Here is a 10,499-nt window from a genome sequence, read left to right on the forward strand (position 1 = left end):
CTCTGTGTATAGATAGAGAGAAGAGGTTTAGGGGTCTGTGTATAGATAGAGAGAAGAGGTTAGGGGTCGGTGTATAAACAGAGAGAAGAGGTTCAGGGCACTGTGTATAAACAGAGAGAAGAGGTTTAGAGGTCTGTGTATAGATAGAGAGAAGAGGTTAGGGGTCGGTGTATAAACAGAGAGAAGAGGTTCAGGGTACTGTGTATAAACAGAGAGAAGAGGTTTAGAGGTCTGTGTATAAACAGAGAGAAGAGGTTTAGGTCTGTGTATAAACAGAGAGAAGAGGTTTAGGGGTCTGTGTATAAACAGAGAGAAGAGGTTTAGGGGTCTGTGTATAAACAGAGAGAAGAGGTTTAGGGGTCTGTGTATAAACAGAGAGAAGAGCTCAATGGGTCTGTGTAGAGACAGAGAGAAGAGGTTAAGGGGTCTGTGTATAGATAGAGAGAAGAGCTCAATGGGTCTGTGTAGAGACAGAGAGAAAGAATGGGCTGTGTAGAGACAGAGAGAAGAGCTCAATGGGTCTGTGTAGAGACAGAGAGAAGAGCTTAAGGGGTCTGTGTATAGACAGAGAGAAGAGTTTAAGGGGTCTGTGTATAGATAGAGAGAAGAGCTCAATGGGTCTGTGTAGAGACAGAGAGAAGAGCTCAATGGGTCTGTGTATAGACAGAGAGAAGAGCTCAATGGGTCTGTGTAGAGACAGAGAGAAGAGCTCAATGGGTCTGTGTATAGACAGAGAGAAGAGCTCAATGGGTCTGTGTATCAATGGGTCTGTGTATAGACAGAGAGAAGAGGGTCTAGACAGAGAGAAAGTTTAAGGTCTGTGTATAGACAGAGAGAAGTTTAGTGGCTCAGAGAGAAGAGGTTTAGGGTCTGTGTAGAGACAGAGAGAAGAGCTCAATGGGTCTGTGTAGAGACAGAGAGAAGAGCTCAATGGGTCTGTGTATAGATAGAGAGAAGAGCTCAATGGGTCTGTGTGGAGACAGAGAGAAGAGCTCAATGGGTCTGTGTAGAGACAGAGAGAAGAGCTTAAGGGGTCTGTGTATAGACAGAGAGAAGAGCTTAAGGGGTCTGTGTATAGACAGAGAGAAGAGCTTTTGGGGTCTGTGTATAGACAGAGAAGAGTTTAAAGGGGTCTGTGTATAGACAGAGAGAAGAGCTGTGTATAGACAATGGGTCTGTGTATAGACAGAGAAGAGCTTAAGGGGTCTGTGTATAGACAGAGAGAAGAGCTTTAGTGGGCTGTGTGTATAGACAGAGAGAAGAGCTTTAGTGGGCTGTGTATAGACAGAGAGAAGAGCTTTAGTGGGCTGTGTATAGACAGAAGAGCTTTAGTGGGCTGTGTGTATAGACAGAGAGAAGAACAAGAGGGGGTCTGTGTAGAGACAGAGAAGAGCTTTAGTGGGCTGTGTATAGACAGAGAGAAGAGCTTAAGGGGTCTGTGTAGAGACAGAGCGCTTAAGGGGTCTGTGTAGAGACAGAGAGAAGAGCTTTAGTGGGCTGTGTAGAGACAGAGAGAAGATCTTTAGTGGGCTGTGTAGAGACAGAGAGAAGAGCTTTAGTGGGCTGTGTAGAGACAGAGAGAAGAGCTTAAGGGTCTGTGTATAGACAGAGAGAGAAGAGCTTAGGGTCTGTGTAGAGACAGAGAGAAGAGCTTTAGTGGGCTGTGTATAGACAGAGAGAAGAGCTTAAGGGGTCTGTATAGGGACAGAGAGAGGAGAAATGAAGGGGCCCATCCCAGCTGGCTGTGGTAGTATGTGGATTATACTGGGATGGATAATGGCCTTTGTTATGGGGCAGACTGCAGGCCTCCCAGGCCCTATCGCCCTCCTGCTAACACTAACCAGATGCTGCTATGAGTGTGTCTGCTGAGGGTCTGCTGAGAGGGTTGATGTTGTCAACACACACACATAGGAAGTGCAAGCAGACACAGGCAGCCATACATACACACAAACACGCACATGAACGGACACAGATGGATGTTGGCCTGAGAAAGACAGTAGAGAGCCCAGATTATTGGCCCTAGACAAACCTGATGTTACACAAGTTGTAGTTGATTGTTGTCAGCTTTGACAGAGACATTTATCCAATGTTTTATGGGTCTACAGGAGATGGATGAAACCACATGGTTCTGACCCTTTTTGTTTACTTTAATGAGTGAAAGTAGCTGAACATGTGACAGTAAAATAGATATTCTTTCTTCCTGTACTCTGCCCCCTCATTCTCTCTTTCTCTTCTCCCTATCTCCATCCCTCTCCTCTCTTTCCTACCTCCCTCCTTCCCTCTCCTCCTCCCCTATCCCTCCCCTGTCTTTCACTCCTTGCCTCCCCCTCTCTCTCCCTCTCTCTCCTTGCCTCCATCTCTCTTCTCCCTACTCCATACCTCCCATTCTTTCTCCTACTCTCTCTCCTCCTCCTCCATCCATCCATCCATCCATCCATCCATCCCCCTCCCTCCATCCACCCCTCTCACTTTCTCCTCCCTCCATCCTCCCTGTTTTTCACTCCTTGCCTCCCCCTCTCCCGCTCTCCCTCCCTGCCTCCATCTCTCCTCCCTTCCTCCATCCATCCATCCATCCCCCTCCCCTCCATCCATCCTTCTCCCCTCTCTCTCTAGGTGTGGCGTGACGCAGGGACCCAGGTGTTTTTCTCCTACGCTGTATGTCAGGGTCCTCACCTCTCTGGGCAGCTACAACAAGTACAACAACAACTGTTACAAGTCAGTGTGACACACCACTGCACACAGCTTCCCCTTCAAAACTCTATTTGAATCGTCACATAAAAACGAAAACATTTTCAAGTATGTCAACTGTGCTTGATTTAGTTTGCACTTTACGAAAGAAATCAATGGAATAGTCCCAAAAGTGAAAAACTGCACATCTCTTTTCTATCCAAACGGTATCCTCTCACATTGATTTAGAGTAGCATGCTCGGTCCCTCTTGACGTTATTTGAATTGGATCGCATAGACCTGGGTCAAACACATCATTATGTCACATGTTTTTCAACACTTGAGCTATGCTTGATATAGTTTGCTGTGTACAATAGAACCAATGGAATGGTCCCAAATGTGCAAACTCCACGCTAAGTCAAGAGCAGCTGAAATACCTTCAAGTGTTTAGTTTGAACTAACTACAGCTAAAAGGACACTGGTAAGTGTAATTGATTATGTGTTTATTGTTCTTATGTACAGTACCCTCCTGTGAGGTCACATAAGCAAACACATTTTACACATCATGTTGTGTTCCAGGGAGTGATAGTGATTTTACACATCATGTTGTGTTCCAGGGAGTGATAGTGGTTTTACACATCATGTTGTGTTCCAGGGAGTGATAGTGATTTTACACATCATGTTGTGTTCCAGGGAGTGATAGTGATTTTACACATCATGTTGTGTTCCAGGGAGTGATAGTGATTTTACACATCATGTTGTGTTCCAGGGAGTGATAGTGATTTTACACATCATGTTGTGTTCCAGGGAGTGATAGTGATTTTACACATCATGTTGTGTTCCAGGGAGTGATAGTGATTTTACACACCATGTTGTGTTCCAGGGAGTGATAGTGATTTTACACATCATGTTGTGTTCCAGGGAGTGATAGCGATTTTACACATCATGTTGTGTTCCAGGGAGTGATAGTGATTTTAACAATCATGTTGTGTTCCAGGGAGTGATAGTGATTTTACACATCATGTTGTGTTCCAGGGAGTGATAGTGATTTTACACATCATGTTGTGTTCCAGGGAGTGATAGTGATTTTACACATCATGTTGTGTTCCAGGGAGTGATAGTGATTTTACACATCATGTTGTGTTCCAGGGAGTGATAGTGATTTTAACCACCATGTTGTGTTCCAGGGAGTGATAGTGATTTTACACACCATGTTGTGTTCCAGGGAGTGATAGTGATTTTAACTACCATGTTGTGTTCCAGGGAGTGATAGTGATTTTACACATCATGTTGTGTTCCAGGGAGTGATAGTGATTTTACACATCATGTTGTGTTCCAGGGAGTGATAGTGGTTTTAACTACCATGTTGTGTTCCAGGGAGTGATAGTGATTTTACACATCATGTTGTGTTCCAGGGAGTGATGATTTTACACATCATGTTGTGTTCCAGGGAGTGATAGTGATTTTACACATCATGTTGTGTTCCAGGGAGTGATAGTGATTTTACACATCATGTTGTGTTCCAGGGAGTGATAGTGATTTTACACATCATGTTGTGTTCCAGGGAGTGATAGTGATTTTAACTACCATGTTGTGTTCCAGGGAGTGATAGTGATTTTAACTACCATGTTGTGTTCCAGGGAGTGATAGTGATTTTACACATCATGTTGTGTTCCAGGGAGTGATAGTGATTTTACACACCATGTTGTGTTCCAGGGAGTGATGTTGTGTTCCAGGGAGTGATTTTACACATCATGTTGTGTTCCAGGGAGTGATAGTGATTTTACATCATGTTGTGTTCCAGGGAGTGATAGTGATTTTACACATCATGTTGTGTTCCAGGGAGTGATAGTGATTTTACACATCATGTTGTGTTCCAGGGAGTGATAGTGATTTTACACATCATGTTGTGTTCCAGGGAGTGATAGTGATTTTACACATCATGTTGTGTTCCAGGGAGTGATAGTGATTTTACACATCATGTTGTGTTCCAGGGAGTGATAGTGATTTTAACTACCATGTTGTGTTCCAGGGAGTGATAGTGATTTTAACACCATGTTGTGATTTTAACTACATGTTGTGTTCCAGGGAGTGATAGTGATTTTAACATCATGTTGTGTTCCAGGGAGTGATAGTGATTTTAACTACCATGTTGTGTTCCAGGGAGGATAGGGATTTTACATCACCATGTTGTGTTCCAGGGAGTGATAGTGATTTTACCATGTTGTGTTCCAGGGAGTGATAGTGATTTTACACATCATGTTGTGTTCCAGGGAGTGATAGTGATTTTACACTCATGTTGTGTTCCATGATAGTGATTTTCCATGTTGTGTTCCAGGGAGTGATAGTGATTTTAACTACCATGTTGTGTTCCAGGGAGTGATAGTGATTTTAACTACCATGTTGTGTTCCAGGGAGTGATAGTGATTTTAACTACCATGTTGTGTTCCAGGGAGTGATAGTGATTTTACACATCATGTTGTGTTCCAGTGAGTGATAGTGATTTTACACACCATGTTGTGTTCCAGGGAGTGATAGTGATTTTAACTACCATGTTGTGTTCCAGGGAGTGATAGTGATTTTAACTACCATGTTGTGTTCCAGGGAGTGATAGTGATTTTAACTACCATGTTGTGTTCCAGGGAGTGATAGTGATTTTAACTACCTTGTTGTGTTCCAGGGAGTGATAGTGATTTTAACTACCATGTTGTGTTCCAGGGAGTGATAGTGATTTTAACTACCTTGTTGTGTTCCAGGGAGTGATAGTGATTTTAACTACCTTGTTGTGTTCCAGGGAGTGATAGTGATTTTAACTACCATGTTGTGTTCCAGGGAGTGATAGTGTTTGTGTTCCAGGGAGTGATAGTGATTTTAACTACCTTGTTGTGTTCCAGGGAGTGATAGTGATTTTAACTACCAGGGTGTGATTGTTTGTGTTCCAGGGAGTGATAGTGATTTTAACTACCTTGTTGTGTTCCAGGGAGTGATAGAGATTTTACACCTTGTTTGTGTTCCAGGGATTACGTGGCACTCTGCATTCTCAACAGTGCCACCAGCATCTTTGCTGGATTCGCCGTCTTCTCCGTGCTGGGATTCATGGCTCACACATTGGACGTGGACATGAATGAAGTTGTTAAAGGAGGTGGGCCTCTTTCCTCCCATCCCCCTCTTCCTCATCTTCATCCCTTTTTCAAAGTCACACTCCTTACTGCAGAGGTCAAGTTTGTCAACACCTTGATATAGAATGCGATTCCTTCATTTCTGTTATATGTCGTGTGAAGCTGGGATCTCCAACTCTGGTCCTAAAAATGTACTTGGTGTGCAGGTGTTTGTTCAGCCCAGCACAGACATATTTGATCAAACAAATTGTGGTGCAGACTGAAGACTATAATTAGTTGATGTGAAATAGGTATGTTAGTGCTGGGGCGGAACAAGAGTCTGCATTCCCAGTATCTCCCAGTAGAGATGGAGAAGCCTGTGCTATAGTTACGATACTGCTCATTGTCATAACCAATAATGGCCACAAGAGGGCCCTTCAGCCCAATGCACCACACCATAAAACCTCTATCACAACTGGTCTCCTCCACACAGCATTAAGACAACACATCAACAGCAGAACAATTCCATATGCATTTTTCAGGCCGGTGATATTTACCTGCAAATATGAATAAATTAATGTGTGTGTGTGGGATGTTTCCCCCAGGACCTGGTCTGGCTTTCATTGCCTATCCCAAAGCCGTGTCCCTGCTACCAGGGGCCCAGTTCTGGGCCGTCCTCTTCTTTCTTATGGTTATCTTACTGGGTCTGGACAGCCAGGTACTATACAGGGACGTGTGTGTGTGTGTGTGTGTGTGTTTGATAGAGTTGTATTTAATTTATTAAGCTTAAATCAGGTAATGTGTCATTTTCAGTTGACAGGATACATCTTTGTGCATGTGTGTGTTGTGAACATATTGTGTGTGTTCCCTCCCAGTTTGTGTGTGTAGAGAGCTTGGCCACATCCATCACTGACATGTTCCCTGGTGTACTGCGGAGGCCTGGCCGGAGAGAGATCTTAGTACTAGTCATCGCTGTAGTCTGCTTCCTACTGGGTCTGCCTCTCATCACGGAGGTAGGAGAGAGAGGGAGAGAGAAGGGAGAGAGGGGGAGGGAGAGAGGGAGAGAGGGAGAGAGAGGGAGAAGAGAGAGGGAGAGAGGGAGGAGGGAGAGAGAGAGGGAGAGAGAGAGGGAGAGAGGGAGAGGAGAGGGAGTGAGGGAGAGAGGGAGAAGGGAGAGGGAGGAGAGGGTGAGGGAGAGAGGGGAGAGAGGGAGAGAGAGAGGGAGAGAGAGGGAGAGAGGGAGAGAGAGAGGGAGAGAGGGAGTGAGGGAGAGAGAGGGAGAGGGGGAGTGAGGGAGAGAGGGAGAGAGAGAGAGGGAGAGAGGGAGAGAGAGAGGGAGAGAGGGAGAGAGAGAGGGAGGGAGAGGGAGAGAGAGAGGGAGAGGGAGAGAGAGAGTGGTGTAAAAGAGTTATATAGAGGGTGGAAGACAGAGAAAAAGAGAGATGGAGGGAGAGAGATAGAGAGAGAGAGAGACGGATGCTAGTAAACTCTTCAATAGCAATAGGAACAGAAGTTCACCTCTGACATCCATGTCCTCCTGCCCTTCCCACCAGAATGGGATAGTCCTCTTTCAGTTGATTGACTCGTATGGACCCAGTGGGACCAGTCTGCTGTTCATTGCATGTTTTGAGTGCATCGCCGTCGCCTGGGTCTACGGTGAGTGACGTCACTACTAACATGATTGTACCGACTATGTTTACCGTAGTTACTGTTCTAATCGTTAAAGTGAATCTAGGCTCTAAGAGCCAGTTTCCTGGACCCAGTTGAAGCCTGGTTCTGGACTAAAATGCTATTTTTAGGAATATGGTCCATTGGGCATGCTATTTTAGTCCAGTACTACAATACAGTCACAAGCAGTCACAACATGTTCATACCTGTACAATAAATGTACATTCACCGTAACATTACATCTAAATTGAAGTTCTATTACCAGGGAAGTGGGACACATGGTAGACCACTGTGTCTCAGCATGTTTTCAGTCAATCGAGGGGGGACCCATGTGTGTGAATGTTTCTATCAAGACGAAGAGATGGATCTCGACTAAAAAAGAAAGTGTGGATGGATTGGCTTTGCAGGTGCGAACCGTTTCCTTGACAACATTGAAGACATGATAGGCTACCATCCTTTCCCTTCGGTGCTGAAGTACTGCTGGCTGTTTGTGACACCACTCATCTGTGGGGTGAGTAAGACAGACACCTGTGTCATCTCTCTCTCTGCGTCTTTCTTTATGCTCATGTTCTCTTTCTTAATTACCTCTCTCCTGCTTTCATCTTGTTCTCTTTCTTTCTCTGTACCTTTTGCCCTCTCTCTCTCTCTCTCTCTCTCTCTCTCTCTCTCCTTTCTCTCCTCTCTCTCTCTCTCCTTTCTCTCCCTCTCTCTCTCTCTCTCTCTCTCTCCTCTCTCTGCATCTGTCTTTATCTTAATGTTTCCTGTTTCTCCCTCGTGGTCTGTCTATCCCTTGTGGTCTCTCTCTCCCTGGTGGTCTCTCTCTCCCCTCGTGGTCTCTCTCTCCCTGGTGGTTTCTCTCTCCCTCGCGGTCTCTCTCTCTCGTGGTCTGTCTCTCCCTCGTGGTCTCTCTCTCCCTCGTGGTCTGTCTCTCCCTCGTGGTCTCTCTCTCCCTTGTGGTCTCTCTCTCAGTTGTCTGTCTCTCCCTTGTGGTCTCTCTCTCCCTCGTGGTCAGTCTCTCCCTCGTGTCTTTTGTCTCTCTCCTTGTGGTCTCTCTCTCCCTCGTGGTCTCTTACTCGTGGTCTCTCTCTCCCCTCGTGGTCTTGTCTCTCCCCAGGTCTCTCCCTCGTGGTTCTCCCGTGGTCTGTCTCTCCCTCGTGGTCTGTCTCTCCCTTGTGGTCTTCTCTCTCTCTCTCTCTCCCTGGTGGTTTCTCTCTCCTCGTGGTCTCTCTCTCCCTGGTGGTCTGTCTCTCCCTCGTGGTCTGTCTCCCTTGTGGACTCTCTCTCCCTGGTGGTCTCTCTCTCCCTCGTGGTCTCTCTCTCCCTGGTGGTTTCTCTCTCCTGCGGTCTCTCTCTCTCGTGGTCTGTCTCTCCCTCGTGGTCTCTCTCTCCCTCGTGGTCTGTCTCTCCCTCGTGGTCTCTCTCTCCCTTGTGGTCTGTCTCTCCCTTGTGGTCTCTCTCTCCCTGGTGGTCTCTCTCTCCCTCGTGGTCTCTCTCTCCCTAGTTGTCTGTCTCTCCCTTGTGGTCTCTCTCTCCTCGTGGTCAGTCTCTCCTCGTGATCTCTCTCTCTCCCTTGTGATCTCTCTCTCCCTTGTGGTCTCTCTCTCCTCGTGGTCTCTCTCTCACTCGTGGTCTCTCTCTCTCCCTCGTGGTCTGTCTCTCCCTGGTGGTCTCTCCCTCGTGGTCTCTCTCTCCCTCGTGGTCTGTCTCTCCCTCGTGGTCTGTCTCTCCCTGGTGGTCTCTCTCTCCCTCGTGGTCTCTCTCTCCTCGTGGTCTGTCTCTCCTCGTGTCTGTCCCTCGTGGTCTCTCTCTCACTCGTGGTCTCTCTCTCCCTCGTGGTCTCTCTCTCCCTCGTGGTCAGTCTCTCCCTGGTGGTCTCTCTCTCCCTTGTGGTCTCTCTCTCCCTGGTTGTCTCTCTCTCTCCCTCGTGGTCTCTCTCTCCCTAGTTGTCTCTCTCTCCCTCGTGGTCTGTCTCTCCCTCGTGATCTCTCTCTCCCTTGTGGTCTCTCTCTCCCTTGTGGTCTCTCTCTCCCTGGTTGTCTCTCTCTCCCTCGTGGTCTGTCTCTCCCTGGTGGTCTCTCTCTCCCTCGTGGTCTGTCTCTCCCTCGTGGTCTCTCTCTCCCTCCCTCTTCCTTCTAACTTTGCAATGTATTCCTTCTATCCACAAATGACATTTGTTGATCACTATCTTTCTAATACCCTTTTCACAATACCGAGCCAAACTAAGCCGAGCTGTACTGGAATGGCCTGGAAAGCACAATGTGAAAATAAAATATCCCAGCCAGCACAGTACAGTTCGGGCTGACCCTATAGTGGGAATCAGGTTTAAGTCGGCAGTATCCAGTCCTAACCTTCATCTCCACCTCTTCCTGGTTCTCCTCAGATCACCCTGGTGTATGACACACTGACCAGGTCATCAACCAATCTAAATCTAGAGTACGCACCTGGGCCCTGGGCCTCCCGAGTGGCCTCTCTCCTCATCCTCACCCCTCTGATGTGTATCCCTGTCTACATTCTGCTGTGTCTGTGGAGGGTGAGTGTCTATACCTCACCTACCGTCACTCCATCATCACCCACAGGCACTTACTGGGTGTCTATCCATAGATGTCTTGGTTTAGGGGTGGGTGGGGGGAGGTGTTTGTGTATATATTTTAATATCTGTGTGTTTTGTGTGCGCGTCTGTGGGTATTGTGGTTTTTTCTTCAGTGTTTTGACCATGTCCTTCCTCCCAGAATCCTAAAGGGATGACCACTGCGTCCAGTGACCTGCGCCCAGGCACGGCCACCACCAGACTCACCGTGTGTGAGCGTGTAGTTATCGAGGGACAAGAGAAACCCCCAGGAACGCAGAGGGGATCGGGATGAAGCTGGCCATGGAGGAGATCAGTGGAGTCTAGTGTTGATGACATCATAGAACCTCGACCGTCAGGGTGCCGGACTGCCTGGTTGGTCTATGGGTTGTATTCATTATGGCGTCCAGGTAGCCTAGCGGTTAAGAGTGTTGTGCCAGTAACCGAAAGGTCAACTGGTTCAAATCCTAACCAAAAAGGTAAAATCTGATGCAGCACTTG

At 46.9% G+C, this 10,499-nt stretch overlaps 1 pseudogene; it reads left to right on the forward strand.

Moving 5' to 3' along the window:
• Nucleotides 1-2,613: 2,613 nt before the first annotated feature.
• LOC135538367 (sodium- and chloride-dependent GABA transporter 3-like) lies at nucleotides 2,614-10,293 on the forward strand (annotated as a pseudogene).
• The last annotated feature ends 206 nt before the right edge of the window (nucleotides 10,294-10,499 follow it).

The sequence above is a fragment of the Oncorhynchus masou genome, unplaced genomic scaffold, assembly GCF_036934945.1.
Source record: "Oncorhynchus masou masou isolate Uvic2021 unplaced genomic scaffold, UVic_Omas_1.1 unplaced_scaffold_9472, whole genome shotgun sequence".
Taxonomy (NCBI): domain Eukaryota; kingdom Metazoa; phylum Chordata; class Actinopteri; order Salmoniformes; family Salmonidae; genus Oncorhynchus; species Oncorhynchus masou.